The sequence below is a fragment of the Malus domestica genome, chromosome 10 (genome assembly GCF_042453785.1).
Source record: "Malus domestica chromosome 10, GDT2T_hap1".
Lineage (NCBI taxonomy): Eukaryota > Viridiplantae > Streptophyta > Magnoliopsida > Rosales > Rosaceae > Malus > Malus domestica.
In genome coordinates, this window is record NC_091670.1 from 30,459,211 (window position 1) to 30,475,894 (window position 16,684).

Sequence of the window (16,684 nt, forward strand, 5' to 3'; positions counted from 1 at the left end):
TGTGGTATTTACAATATACCTTTCTTTTAAGCACTTCGGCCTTGGGAATGTTGTGACCAGGCCGAAGCTTGATGATTCTTGCTGATAACAGTTAGTCAAAAATTGCGTCAGCCTTTGTAATATCAAAAGTATAAACTTTTGACGGTTTCAACGTTCCCTCAGTGGCCGAACGGCTTTTGACTTACCTAGAGTCAACTTGAGTCAATGCCTTGCAGACGTATGGCTTATCTATCACTATCTCAGCTGCATCCACACTAACGCATTCATCCTCGGTTGATGCATAATTGACAGTAGGATTCTTGTAAATCGTCCCCTGAGTTGGAACCTTCGAAATCTTTTCCTCGCGGAGCAAGTAATCATACTGCTCGACATGCTGGGCTAATTCGTACATATCGCGAAAGTTTGCCCCTAAGAATTTCTTTTTGTATTCGACGTCGAGGCCGTTCAAAGGAAGCCTGACAAATTCGACTTCGGGTAAAAGCACTCGGCACCAATTCCTGGCTGATTTGAACCTGGTAAGATAATCCATTGGTGACTCATCAGATGCTTGAGCCATCCTTGCTAATGAGGAAACTGACATCTTCATCCCTGGCCGATAAAACTGCTCGTGGAATTTCTCGACCAACCCCTCCCAGTTTTGGACGGAATTAGAAGGGAGATTGATATACCAGGCGAATGCTGAACCGGTCAATGAGAAGTTGAACAACCGTAACTTATGGAAATCACTATTAACATCCCCGCATTACACGGTGAAACGAGCCACGTGCTCCAACGAAGACAGAGACGATTCACCGGTAAAAAGGCTAAAATCTGGGATCTTGAAACCCTTCGGGTATCCGAACGTTTCCACGTAGGCCGGGTACGGATGGATAAACTTAGGAAACTTCGGCCATTTCTTCATGGCCGAGTCGATCATCCGCTGAACTTCGGTCATGTCAACAGGTGTTGCTTTGACCCTCTGGTCGGTTCCGTCTGACCTACTATTCGACCCTCCTCCTTTTTCCAAGTCAATTTGTTTGAGCCGAGCAGGAATAGGCTCGGCCGGTACAATTGGTAACGGATTGTTTCCTGGTGGTAAGTGCTGTAGAAGATCGAAAGGCCTGCTGTCACTGACTTTACTAACCAGCATTTCGAGCAATCTGGTTTGTCGTTCATTGGAACTGAGTATCACGTCATGCAGCTTGTCAATGCCTCGACTAAACGTCTGGTCGACTGACCGAGACTGCTCATCTAGTCGCTTTCGAAGAAACGACCTTGTTGGCGGATCAGATCCTTCACCACCATCCTCATCGCACTTTTCTACTATCCCTTTATTGAGAACGTAGGTGTTTCTGTTAGGGATTTCTAGACCGCGTAGTTGACCGCCGAGATTAACTTCTCTCTCTCGGCAAGTCGCGCTCGTGGACTCAGGTGTCACAACGCTAAGGGGATTCTGCGCCTGTGGCACACTTTGTCCTATGTTCTGATTCGGCAAATCGGCTGTCGACTTTCCCATAGCTGTTTTCTTTTTTACCGATTGTGTTTCAATTGGCATGAACTTCGTAGTCTAGCACTGGGTCCCACTGGGCGTGCCAAAATGTTGACCCTAGAAACTACAAAGCCTACGTGGCACGCAGGCCGAGTAATCTATAAGCTAACTACGTCCTTCGATGATTGCGGGGTGTGCCAACTCGTCGGCCGAGCTCGGCCGAGGAGTAAATTTTTTGATGTTGCGTTGGGTGCGCGGCTGACTTCTGCGTCTTGCGATTACGGCCGAGGAAGGAACACGTCTCGGCCTCTTGGGCTCTCGAACCTGAAAACAAGGCTACTATTTTTACGAAGTTCAATATCAAATTCGGCTTTCAATGTGCCGAATGTAATAACTTGTAACACCTCACTTCGCCGAGAAGGCTGATGAGATGACCTCGACCAATAAGGATTCAGAAATCCTTCTCGACCGAGACTTAGATAGGTAATCAATCGTTCTCGCCGCAGTGCTGTTGATGCCAACGGAAGATACTGCGAGACCGACTGATTCTACGGTGACAGAGCTATCTATGCCGACTTAAGATATCACCGGTTGCTTCCACAATGCTGTTGATGCCAACGGAAGATGTGTCAGCGAAAAAGAAAAAGAAAAATCACAAGTTATGAGAATTTGCGCAGGGCAATTTTGTATTGATTTGCATGGGGCTTTTCTGACGCACAACTTCCCCTATTTATAGCACTGGATCCTGAATCCGAGTTAAAATCCTACTCGGACTAGGTCTTCCTCTTCGGATCAACACCACCTCGACCAGTCCTACCTTCACTAGGACTATGAATCTAGTCCTTAACTGAGCCGGATTCGCTTTCTGAATTACTGATCCCGTCGAGACTCCCTATTGTACTAGGACTCGACTTGCGTTCTGATCAAACTGACCTAGGCTTGGAAGCCCACGAGCTGAACGATCCATGGCCCTTTTGCCGCACGGCCTCTCGGGCCGAGAATGTTCCTACCCTCAGCCCAAACTATTATTTTGGGCCCAAACAACCATATAGTTATATATTACACACACACATAAATCAATTACAAAACATACATCAGTTTTATGCCATCACAATCAAAATCATGCCCTAACTTCAGTATATCATATAGCTAATCCTGCTTTAAGATCATGTTTCTGGTTCCACGGTATACTACTCAAGGAAAAACTCTGAGCACGACTAGACTTAACCTCTATATATTTCTACATAAATGTTTCTTTCGGCAGATTGTTTTGCAACGTAAAATGTTTATAATGTGAAATTTGTTAGTACTGTTTTATTCATCGTAACTCATGAGGATTTTATATGTGGTATGTGAAACATACCTAGCTCTCTCTCACACCTATGTATTGTATAATATCATATGTGTATATATAATATGTATGCAGGCCAAAATATATTAATTTAGTGTAGCAGGTTACTGGCTTTAGGTATATGTCGTTTGCAAATTACATGAAAAATGACTGGACTAAATATTGTGACTATATTAGTTAATAATTAACATAATCTTCTGCAGAAATGACAAATTATATATTTTCCTCAAAAGAAATGAAATTCAGTCTGTGTGCTTGAATGAACACGTGTCACTATATAATCATATATGTGGTTCAAGCTTTTACTATGAATCCATGATACAACTTCTACCTTGTTATCTTACTATTGAATATGTATAAAAATAATCGAAGAAACACTAATTTTCTATGTGATTAATTCAAATTAATCATTGTATCATATCCTTTTCTGATGTGGGCGACAAAAAGGTGCATAGTGGTTTAAAAGAACGAGTGGACATACCCCCAATTGATGTTAATCTTTATCGTTCAATTTTGGCTTCAAGTAGAAGAAAAAGAGTTTAAGAGTTATATAAGAAGATCGATTGAGACTAATTCTGCAGGAAAATTTTAAGAAGAAAAGATAGAATTGCATACATTCGTGGACAAGCAAGGAGATGATCATGAACATGGACAACAACTACAACGTGAGTAATGCTGCAACAAACCTCCAATTCTCCACCAAATCATTTGCATCTTTTAATTTGAGTTTTGATAACCTTTTTTGTTTGTTTGTTTGTTGCCTTTAATTTGTTTGCTAATAAAAAACGGAATTTAGTCCTCTATCCGACCAAATCAAAGTCTAAAACTTCACCACAACTCCTGTTGGAATATAAGTGTTTGTACTAGTTAAATATATTTTTTTGTTTCTTTAATGTGAGCCATTGGATTACATTCCAATTGGACAGCTGAGATGAAATCCCAGTTTTTATGATATGTTTTGTCTCTTGTAACTATCTCATAGGGTAGATTACATGAATGATTGAGATTGAATTTGTAATAGAGAGTTTCTCTCTCCTCTTAAGTGTGTTATCTCTCTCACATGTTTTGGGTGAAGAGTGTGAGTGAATGAGAAGAATTACTCAGTGAATATTCTCTTTGCAAAAATCTTTCATCACCATTTTTCTTCGATCCATTTTTATTATTGCATAGTTCGTTGGATTTGAGAGTTTAACATGGCCTCAGAGCTAGGTTCAGTCATTTTAGCACTGGGCGATTGAATTTGTGAGTTGAAATATGAAGAAATTGGTTGTGAGATCTGTGTCTAACATGGCAGGATCTGGAAGGGGTGAGCTAAGAGCGCCGATCTTCACCGGCGAGAATTATGAGTTCTGAAGCATAAGGATGAAGACTATTTTCAAGTCTCATGGATTATGGGAATTTGTTGAAAAGGGAATTGAGTACTCAGATTCGAAGGGAGCTGAGGAGGTTTTCGATGCAAAGAAGAAGGAGAATAAGGGATCAAGTGATGTTGCATCTCTCACGGAGAAGCTCATGAAAGATGCCAAGGCACTTGGACTGATTCAGGGAGCAATTTCCGATGAGATCTTTCCTCAAATCTCTCATGAAGAAACTTCTAAGGGAGCTTGGGATATTCTGATGCAAGAATTTCATGGTGACAAATAGGTTAAAAGTGTTAAATTACAAGGTCTTCGTAGAGAATTTGAGTATACTAGAATGAGAGATGATGAATCTCTTTCTGTTTATCTTACAAAATTGTTCGATCTGATAAATCAAATGAAAAGTTATGGAGAGGAATTGTCTAGAGAAAGGATTGTGCAGAAACTATTGATTAGTTTACCCTTTGTGTATGATCCTATATGTTTTGTAATTGAACACTCAAGGGATATAGATGTTATTGAAGTTCAAAAGGTAGTTGCCTCATTGAAAAGCTTTGCACAGAGATTGGAAAGACATAGTGAGAATAAGACTGAGAGAGCATTTGCAAGTCTTAGTGTAAACCCCAAACTTGTTAATGCTTCTGGAAATCGATATCAGAAGAATTGGAAACTAAAGTTTAAAAAGTGGGATCAAAAGCCTGCTTACCAATCTAGGAAGCAAATTGTAGCTGCAGAAGGTGGTAGAAATCCTTGCAAGCACTGTGATAAGTATCATTATGGAGAATGCTTTCTTAAAGGCAAACCTAAGTGTCACTGTCGTGGGAAATTAGGACATATTGCAAGGGACTGCAACAATAAGAAAAATGTTCAGCAGCTAAATTATGCAACTCAGGTTCCAACCATGTTCTATGTTAATAATGCAGTTGATAAGAAGCCCATGGAAGATGTATGGTATGTGGATAGCGGCTATAGTAAACATATGACTGGCAGAAAAGATGTGTTAGTTGATTTTGATAGAAGCATAACTGCAAAAGTAGAAATGGGGACATGATAATTGGTTGATGTTGTTGGAAAAAGGTAGTTTGGTGGTTGACACTAAGATGGGAATGAGGTATATCAAATAAGTAATGCTAGTCACTGGTCTTAAAGAGAATTTAGTTAATGTAGGATAAATGATGGAGCATGGATACTTTCTGATTTTTGGAGATAATAAGGTGGAAATTTATGATGACTGCTCTTTATCAAATCTGATTGCTAAGGTGTCAATGAAAGGAAATAGAAGTTTTCCCTTGAAACTTCAAACATGATTGCAGTTTGCTTTAAAAGCAAGTGTGGGTAAATCAACCTTAATTTGGCATAGGAGAATGAGACATCTTAATATTAACAGCTTGAAGCTCTTACAGGAGAAAGAAATGGTGTTTGAACTGCCAGAAATCAAAAACATGAATGAAGTGTGTGAGGGGTGTATTCTTGGAAAACATTGCAGAGATTCTTTTCCAAGAGAGTCAACAAATAGGGCTTTAACTCCACTGGAATTGGTACACATAGATGTGTGTGAACCAATGCAGACTATAACAAAGGCAGGAAATAGATACTTTCTCACTTTTATAGATGATTGTACTCGGATGTGTTGGGTCTACTTTCTAAGGTATAAATATGAGGTGTTCAGTGTCTTTAAGAAGTTTAAGGCTACTGTTGAACTTTAAAGTAGATATAAGTTGAAGAAACTAAGAAGTGACAGAGGAGGAGAGTATACATCCTTGGAATTCAACAAGTTTTGTGAAGAAATGGGAATGGAAAGACAGCTTACTGTGGCATATTCACCACAGCAGAATGGAGTGGCTGAAAGGAAGAACCGGACCATTGTGGAGATGGCTAAATCTATGTTGGTTGAGAAGAAAATGCCACTGAAATTTTAGGTTGAGGCAGTTAACACTGCAGTATATGTTCTAAACAGGTGTCCAACCAAAGCCTTGGTTAATAAAACTCCATTTGAAGCCTATAGTGGAAGGAAGCCAGGAGTTAAACATTTGAAGGTGTTTGGTTCTCTGTGTGTTCCAGGACAACAAAGACAGAAGTTTGATTTGTCTAGCATAAGATGTGTATTTCTGGGGTATGGAAGTTGTGAGAAAGGCTACAAACTGTATAACATTGAATTTGGAAAAGTTGTCATTTCTAGAGATGTAGTATTTAATGAAGAAGCAAGTTGGGATTGGAGTGCACAAAAGGAGTATTGTATTTCAGTTCCACTTACTGATATACCTACAGAGAAAGAAAAGAAGGCTGGTGAATCTGATTTAACTCAAACTGAGATTTCAGAAGGTGATAGTGTGATACCAGAAAACGTTGAAGAAATACATGTTGGAGGTAGTGTTGCAAGACATAGTGAAAGCACAGTTCCATAGGATTATGATCACACACCACTCAAATATAAGAGCATTACAGAAGTATATAAAAGGTGCAATATGTGTATCATAGAACCTGAGACATTTGAAGAAGCTGCCAAGGATGAATCATGTCAGAGAGCAATGGAAAATGAAATTGCAATGATAGAGAAGAATAATACCTGGGAGTTTGTTAGTAGAGCATCTGATAAGCCAGTGATTGGAGTCAAATGGGTCTACAAAACCAAGTTGAATCTCGATGGCTCTGTGTAGAAAAACAAAGCGAGACTGGTTGCAAAAGGTTACTCCCAAAATACTGGAATATACTTTAATGAAACATTTGCACCAGTTGCTAGACTTGACACAATAAGAACATTGGTTGCTTTGGTTGCTCAGAAAGGGTGGAGACTATTTCAATTAGATGTGAAGTCAGCATTTCTAAATGGGGTATTGCATGAAGAGGTATATGTTGATCAACCTCCTGGGTTTGTGATTAAAAACAAGGAGGATGAAATTTACAGACTCAAGAAGGCCATATATGGTCTTAAGCAAGCTCCAAGAGCTTGGTATGAAGAAATCAACTCTTACTTCACTAAGGTTGGTTTTCAAAGGAGTCCTAGTGAAGCAACTTTATATGTGAAGATTACCAAAAGTGGAATACTCATTGTTTCACTATATGTGGATGATATCATTTACACTGGGAGTTCACAAGAATTGATGATGGAGTTCAAAACTGCAATGATGAGGCAATATGAAATGACTGATCTTGGATTGTTGCATCATTTATTGGGTTTAGGTGTGATACAAACTGATTCTTATATCTTCTTGCACCAGAAGAAGTATGCACAGACATTGTTGGATAAGTTTGGCTTCAAAGATTGTAAATCAGTTGCTACTCCTCTTGCAGTGAATGAGAAGCTATCTAAGATGGATGGTAGTGAACAAGCTGATGAGAATCTATATAGGTAGATAGTTGGAAGTCTGCTATATTTGACTACAACAAGGCCGGACATCATGTTTGCAGCAAGTTTGTTAGCAAGATATATGCATGGTCCTACCAGAAAACACATGGGAACTGCCAAGAGAGTACTTAGGTACATTCAAGGCACACTTGACTATGGTATAGCATATGAGAAGGGAAAAGAAGCAATGCTTATTGGCTTCTGTGATAGTGATTGGTCAGGGAGTGAGGATGACATGAAAAGTACATCCGGATATGCATTTAATCTTGGCTCAGGTGTATTTTTGTGGGCATCAGTCAAGCAAAGTAGTGTAGCACTATCCACTGCAGAAGCTGAGTATGTTAGTGCAGAAGAGGCCACTGCATAAGCAATTTGGTTAAGATTTGTTCTCTCAGACTTCGGTGGAGAACAAGTTAAGCCAACAACAATCTTATGTGATAATACATCAGCTATAGCTATAACCAAGAACCCTGTGCATCATCATAAGACAAGGCATATAAACAGGAGATTTCACTTCATTCGAGATGCATTACAAAATGGGGAGATCGATTTACTGTATTGCAAGACTGAAAAGCAAGTTGCAGATATCTTTACCAAAGCATTGGCCAGAGATTGGTTTGAATATTTGAGAAAGAAGCTTGGAGTAATTTCAGCACAACACTTAGAAGGGAGTGTTGGAATATAAGTGTTTGTGCTAGTTAAATATATATTTCTGTTTCTTTAATATGAGCCATTGGATTACATTCGAATTGGACAGCTGAGATGAAATCCCTATTTTAATGATGGGTTTTGTCTCTTGTAACTATCTCATAGGGTAGATTACATGAATGGTTGAGATTGAATTTGTAATAGAGAGTTTCTCTCTCCTTTTAAGTGTGTTATCTCTCTCACATGTTTTGGGTGAAGAGTGTGAATGAATGAGAAGAATTACTCAATGAATATTCTCTCTGCAAAAATCTTTCATCACCATTTTTCTTCGATCCATTTTTATTATTGCATAGTTCGTTGGATTTGAGAGTTTAACAACTCCATCCTCTGATTTTTCTTTCAACTTTTTATAACAGTGTATGAATCACACTTTTTCCTGCTCCTCGAATTATTGCTTTAAATTTAGCATAAAAATAAAGAGCCATATTTCCAAACAATTAAGAACCAAAGTCAGCAGACGGCCTGCCATTCAACAGTTGACCCACCAGCCTTCAGACCCATTGCATCAAAAAATATAAACAAAGTTTTTGGAATTTTATTAAGTTTCCTGCTGAAGCTGGTGGTTTGGACCGAAATTGATGGATCCGTTGGCGTTTGCAGTTTGGAACATTCACAACAGTCAAAGCTTTCAAATGGGGAATGAATATCTTTCGAAGGGCTTAATTAAACTATTCACTTACCATTTGAAACTCAAATTGTATCACGTAACTTTGCCCCGTACTATTCAAGTCCGTGAAAAAATTAAAACAGCTTATGTGAAAGGGAGGGAGATTGATGGTGGATATTCTTTTAGATTTTTTAATTTTAATTTCTGTTCTTTGTTTTGGAGAAAAGTTTTAATTTTACTTTGGAATTTTTGTTAACACATCTACAAACAAGTGAGCCACATTTCTGCCATGTCATCATATTTAACGAATTATTTAATGAAATTGACAGTGGGGGACTCAAAGCCTTCATTTGAAGCAAACACTACCTACGACCTTGATATCTAAAACTTTAACACAGCTCTGCCACCTTGTGGTATGATTCGGTTGATGCGCAATTCCAACCACCCTGATTTCCTCTCCAAGGCACACGTTTTGTACTAAGTCCAATCTAACATCAGTGATCTCGATTGACTCCTCTAGCACCGAATCTTGCTAGAGTTTTACTACTTTCTTTACATTTCCAGTCAAGTTACATTTCAAGTATGTAGCTCGGCCCATCAACCTAGATTTTATTTTTGTGAATGTTTTTAATCTTGAACCTATCATGCAATGATTACATTTTGTTTCTTGTTTTAGTTTCTTTTTCACTTTCATTTCCTTTTTAGGTTCGCATACTCGAATTTACATTGAGTTTTAAGTCCTCATTCCCTTGAGGCACAAAAAAGAGCTTAACTGATACAACGTTCCACTCGGTGCATAATCATTTGGTAAAGAAATCATATTAACGTGTAACTTTCACACACTCAAACACAAACATTGTCCGTTGGCAACCTCCAAATGTGGCACGCCTATTCTCTATTTCTTTCAAGCCATCTTGTGGCACTAAGATCGAAAACAACACTACTCGAAGCAAGTATGTGTTGAATCCAGTCCAGATTCCTTCTGAATTTTGGCACCAATAATGACTTATACATAAAGAACCCAAAGAAAGATGATTAGACTCAAATAGAAGGACAACTCTAATAGTCTTGTTTTTCTCTTCATCATCATCTTCCTTCTTCTTTTCCTTTGGCTACAAGCTTCTTTGAAATGTTTCAAGATTAGCATCAATAAATTTTGCAGTCTAGTTCTATTTCTTCTCCCAATATAATGCTCACTATTATCTAATATGATCCTCATCCCTATTCCCTCTCTTGCTGAATGATCAACTCAACGAGTTTTTTTTATTAGTATGCTTATATGTATTTTATACACCGAGTTCTTTGGCCATTATTTTTTTTATCAAATATTTAATAACCAATATCTTATGGTAGCCTAAAACAATTTCCCAAACAATATAATGTTTACTATTATTTTGATATTAACTCATGCTGTGTTTTGGGGCGAAGGCACAAAATAACTCAAAAGGTTGAAATGTGGTCCTTAACCAACGAGACTTTCTAATATGCTTTAATGTACTCTATACATTGTGTTTTTTGGCTGTTATCTTTGATTAAAGATTCAATGACCAATATCTAACCGTACTCTTAAACAATCGGCCAAACAATATAATGCTTACAATTATTTAAAACTCATGTTGTGTTTTGGGGTGAAGGCACAAAACAACCAAAAAGATTGAAGTATATGGTCTTTAACTTTATTTCCTCTCCTGCTGAATGAGTCCTACGAGATTTTATAATATGCTTCGATGTATTTTATATACTGAGTTTTGTTATCATTAGTCCTTTGATCAAATTGATCAAGAATTCAATATTTGATACACCTTATTTTTTTTTTCATCTTATATAAGGAAACATTTGATGAACAGGATTTCATTTTTGTTTTTGGTAAAAAGAAAAAGAATTAAGAAATATAATGAATAGAGAGAGGATGTGGATGTATCATTTAAGTTTAGGTGAGAACGAGAGAATTAAGGGGGTGGGGATGGTGACGTGCGCCGACTAGCCTATACTTTATCCCATGCCCTCATCTTTCACAAAAACAAGCACTTTGGCAGGTTCTGTCCTACTCACCCAGATGTCCATTTTTCTTGCCATTTTCTTCTCTACAACACTTAAATCTTCTAACCTCATTTCAAACTTCAAACTCCATCCAACTCCCCCAATGACCACCCTACCTTTTAATTATTTCCTTTTCACAAATATCCCATTTAACTGTTCATTTTTCTTTTCTGAAACAATATCTATTAATTTAGGGGTATGCTTTTTTTACTTGTTACATACTCTTTGTTAATTTATATCATTTGATCTTTTGCAGTTCATCCGATCAAATTACCAAAAATTAAAAAGATGTGTAAAAAGTAAAAAAAATATATATATGGATAACACACCCTTTAATTTATTGAAGAGACATCTTGAATAGTAGTAGTACATATCTTGAATAGTAGTAGTACTAGTGTAGTGATGAGAGAGAGAGAGAGAGAGTGTGTGTGTGTGGTGGGGGGGGGGGGGGGGTGGGGGGTGGGGGGGTGGGGTGTCATTTATCTAGTTTTGGGTTGCAGTGAGCAAATTATGAAGTTCTAAATGAGGAAGGTCATCATGCAGCTGAGAGACTGGGAAGATATTGGGAACATGCAAAACATCAGAAGTCGGGAAATGCAAATCTCTGCAGCAGCAGAGAGAGAGAAAGAGACAGCAAAAACACAAAACCACCACTTTGTTGCATCACCGGAGTTGGACATTCGACAAGGCAACACATACGTGACATGCAAAAATATTTAAGCAATTCATAATTATGTCTTGCTCTAATTTGCATTAAATTGACATACAATTTTGTATCTCTGATATTTGACGTACGTACGCAGGTCATCAAATCATGATGCAGAAATTACATGTTAATGTTCCCTCCAGCTGACAAGTCATGACAATATCCTGTCTTTAGGCTATAGCCATGGTAATATTTAAATGTTGTTCTTTCTTTTTTTTCTCATATATTTTCATGAAAACATTTTGAATCCAATAGAATGCAGGTACAGGCTTACAGCTCTGATTTAATCAGGAGTAAGGTATAAAATATCGATGATATCGGAAATATTGGTAGTCCAAAAATACGGAAATTTCGATGGAAATATCGGGATATTATCGATATCGATAAAAATTGAATAAAAACCATGGAAATTGTAAGAAAAACTTGGAAATTTTTATTAAAACTTTGCATGATGTTTATTTAGTCAATTATCTATTAGTTTATCACAAAAAATTGGAAGGAAATACATTGTATGATAGATATAACTGATTTAAGTTGATTATATAGCGAGCTGGCAAACATTATGAGTGTAGAAAATATGTAGTAATTAATGAAAGAAGTTTAAACACACCATAATCATTTATATATAATGAATTAGAACAATATTTTACACTTTATACATTGCATGGTAAGATACATGAGTGACAGCAAGGTCTAAAATATCGATGATATCGGAAATATTGGTAGTCTAAAAAAATATCGGTAGTCTAAAAACACGGAAATTTCGATAGAAATATCGGGATATTATGGATATTTTAGACCATGATCAGGAGTAAGTTTATTCAGATTGTAAATTGTAACATCCACTACTTGTTTGCAAATACAGTTTACCCCTTTGTAAACCACAGGTTTGTTAAAGGGTTAAAGCTAGAGAAAGTGATGATATTGGTGCTTATAATTTCAACTTCTTAAATATTAGCCTTTAAAAAATCTTCATTCTCGTGAAGTAAAATTAGAATTGCTATTCTTACTCTGATTTGTTTATGAACCAATATTCTTTTACTAATTTCTAATGGTTACGGTTACTCACAACTACGTAGTATAGTAAGTAATTAATTTGAATCTTGTGCTTGGTTTAAATCTGCTAGGCTTTTTCTTTGATCGAAACTAACTTAGCTAATTAAACTGCTCAATATTTGAATAATTGAATACTGTGACAACCAACGAATTAAGAAAACCCATAAAGCAAATGTACATACATGTCTAATATTTGCAATATGTAATGATTATACATGAAGTTATATAATAATATATACTAACAGTATATATGCAGTTATGATCAAATTTGTGCTCATTGCACACAAAGGAGAGAGCCACAAGATTAAAATAAGCTTGCAGCAGGAACTTATAACCTTTAAATTTGTGCTCTTTCTATGCTACACAACTTTGCTTCCAGTTTTCCCATTTCCAAGAAAGTAAAGGAAGAAAAAAAGAGAGAGAAAGAAGATGCAGGTTTGCATTTCCTAGAGAACAATCACAAGAAAACATCAACTATACAACCATCCCGTTTCTTTTGAAACAATTAATGATATATCATGATATATCTCAAACAGTGTAGCAATTCAATACAATTATGAGACAGCTGCAGATATCAGATCATTCAACTCTAGCTATATGCACGCTCACTCCAAAAAGGACCAGCTAGTAAACCCCACCTTACCACCATATAAAATATTAGAACAAGAAAAAAAAATGAATATTTCAAGATTCATTAGACTAAAGACATTTTGCAGGACTGAATTAGTACAGAAATTGAGCATGTCATGAAGTAGATTACTATCTTAAGTACTAACCAAATTAACTGAGAAATTAAGAAAAAAAAAAACAGCAGAAAAAAAAAAGTTGCATAAACCTATAAGTTTAATCATCCAGTAGATCTATTATTAAAATTCAACCTTCTCAAACCATCTATAATTTCAGTCTACTATAACTAAAGGTTTGCTGAGAGAAGAAAGGAAACAAAGCAAATTTCAAATCTTAAGTAACTTAACTAAGTTCCCCAAAAGTAGTGAAGAATATTGCAGCTAAAGATGACCAAGTCGAAGCTCCAGATCCACTTCCTCCTTGTGATCTTTGAGCAACCCTATGTCCAAATCCAAGTCCAACTCCAAGTCAACCCTAATTATTTTATTTTCTTCCTCCGGATCAATCTTGTTGAAGTATTCATCATCTCTTTGTGCAAAACCCTTAAATATTTGTCCAGCCTCATGATCAGCACCACCTCCCATGCCTTTCTTGAGAATCAGATCAGGAAAGTGATTTTCCGGCCAGTAGTCATATCTCGGTTTTTTATTTTCATCCATAGATGAAGCTGATGAAGGTGTAGAGACCAGAGTCTTCAGAGAAGGAGAAAACAAGGAATGACATGATGAAAGAGATGAGGATGATGATGTAGAAAAATAAGAGCTAGGGTTAGGGCTAGGGTTTTGAGGACATATTTCTGAAGAACGGGTTGGCGGTAGGAGTCTCAACCTAGCTCTGTCTCTTCTGTGAACATTCATATGACCCCCAAGTGCTTGAGCAGACCTGAACTCTCTCTTGCAAAAGCTACATGCAAAGTTTCTTGTAGCCCATGAATTATCACATAAATTTTCTCCTTCAAAGAAGTTGATACAATCCATCGATCTCGATCCCTTCAGCATCGGTATCTTGCCACAAGTACTCAAGTGAGCCTCTCCATATCACATCTGGTTCAGTTCATCAAATGAAACATAAAAAACGGATTTAATTACGCTATAATCGGAGTAAAATGAAAACCCCATCTTTTAATTTCACAACTTGAGAGAGAGAGAGAGAGAGAGAGAGAGAGAGAGAGAGAGAGAGAGAGACTCACTAAGCTGTTGGATCAGAGAACTATAGTAGTTCGGGTCGAGGAAAGCTGGCTGAACTAACACTGAAATAAGAAGAAGAAGAAAATGAAGATCCTATTTGATATGAAGTACTACAAATAAAGGCCAAAATGCTGATACCTATATCTGGATATTGCTCAGCAATGGAAGTGTACAAACTTAAAAAGACATTATTTTAACTTTTTGCTGATTCTAGGAGAGATGCGTCTAGCAAATGTGCATTACGAAGTTTAATACATGAGGACATGGGAAACTAGCTAAAGCTAGCTAGGGTTTTGTGGTCAGTGGGAATAGGAGGAATAGGAGGAATATCGGAACATGTAAAAGCATATGACTTATAAAATGCTCACTACGCACTTGAAGGGTGTATAATTAGGGAAAGGATTCTCCGGATCCTTTTCCTGGAGATCCTAGAAATCCCGTGATCGTGACGTTCATCGTACATTGTATGATTAGAAATTATTTCACAATTTAAAATTTAAAATTAAATATGAATAGCACCCAACAAAAACTGACTGCACGATGTATGATGAACGATCACGGTCTCAGAATCCCTAGGATCTTCAGGAAAAGGATTCGGTGAGGATCCTTTTCCGTATAATTATTGTGCAGGACTTGCGGTATTTAATTATAATGGCATATATACCTTAAGATGAACACCTCCATAGGATTTTGCATTAATCCCAGTAATTATGGTTGCACTCAAGGAACAAAATATCGATATTATCGGCGATATTTCGCCGATAATATCGTTTTTTTGAGATGACAATATTTTTATACTTATCCCCTTAATTATCGTCATAATATCGCTAATATCGCGATATTATGCAAATTTGAGTCTGAGCTTCCGGGTCGACCCGCTTGAACTAGGCATGTTAGCCATACCAAGAGCTGAGAGCATGTCGAGGGTCTCCTTGTCGACGGAGATCTCGTCGATCTTGATGGCAGACTCCTTGGGGACAAAGTCCATGCGGCGCTCGCGGTCCTCCTCCTGCAGCTTCAGGGAAATGCCACGAACCGGGCCCTTCTGGATCTGCTTCATGAGGTGGGTGGAGAATCCGGCAATCTTGTTGCAGAGACACTTGGAGGGGATGATGGCGACTTCCTCGAGGATCTTCTTGTTGGTGTGGAAGTCCAGGGTCATGCGCGAGTAGAAGCGCTCGATCACCTAGCGGGAGGATTTCTTCACTGTCTTTGTGCGGACGCGACCCATGGTGGTGGTGGAATTGTGCGGCGGAGCTGGGAAGAGACGAACGGTGGGTGAGTGTGTGTGTTCGTGAGATGTGTTGTGCTTGAAAATGGAGAATTACCATGATGGCTTAGAGGAAGTGATAGAGGAAGATGTGCGGAGTAGACATGGAAGGTTAGAAAGAGGGATCAGAAGAGAAGAAGATAGATGGTTAAACAGAGAAGTTGAGATGATTGATAGAAATTAGGCAGCAGGGAAATCGGGAAAGTGGAAAAAAAGGCCTAGTTTTGTGTGAAAGTCTACCACCCACATAATTAAAAAAACAAAAAATAATTACCCACTATCAAAGTTGGACAAAGAAATGCAAGAACAAGATCTTGTGAATCCTTCTTCCTATTGTTATTGCTTTGGTGCAATAAATATATTATATAAATGATTAAGATAACATTATATTATTTGTTCTGTTTTAAAACAATTTTTTTTTTGGTTTTTTGGTAAATAAATGAAGTAATTGTGACTGACATTTCTAGATATGGCTTGTATCCTCTTCCTATTTGGATTACTCAACTAGATCACGACGTCTTTTCCAGCAAAAGATTAAACTATCCTTCTATTTTTACCCCTTAACTATCTATCTTTTAAAACAATACTATAGTATATTCTTATAATATAATATTTTCTTTTCTTTTTCTTTTTAAGACCAAACAATTCTTTTTCTTTTTAAGGCTATCAATGGTATTGAGCCGTTGGATTAGTGTGGTCAAAAAAGCGGGTGCTGACGTTTTGGGAAGGGCTTTCTCATTAATTTCCCGTTGTTTGTGTAACTCATGTATCTTACCATACAATGTATAAAGTGTAAAATATTGTACTAAGTCATTATATATAAATGATTATGGTGTGTTTAAACTTCTTTCATTAATTACTACATATTTTCTATACTCACAATGTTTGCCAGCTCGCTATATAATCAACTTAAATTAGTTAAATCCATCATGCAATGCATTTCCTTCAAATTATTTGTGA

The 16,684-nt window shown here is 37.3% G+C and overlaps 1 long non-coding RNA gene across 1 annotated transcript; it reads right to left on the reverse strand.

The window, feature by feature from the left end:
- Positions 1 to 13,478: 13,478 nt before the first annotated feature.
- LOC114827694 (uncharacterized) lies at positions 13,479 to 14,741 on the reverse strand. The gene is made up of 3 exons (XR_011572189.1): positions 14,593 to 14,741; positions 14,457 to 14,516; positions 13,479 to 14,310 (listed from the first exon to the last, which is right to left on the reverse strand). It is a non-coding gene; the product is annotated as an uncharacterized lncRNA (long non-coding RNA).
- Between the last annotated feature and the right edge of the window lie 1,943 nt (positions 14,742 to 16,684).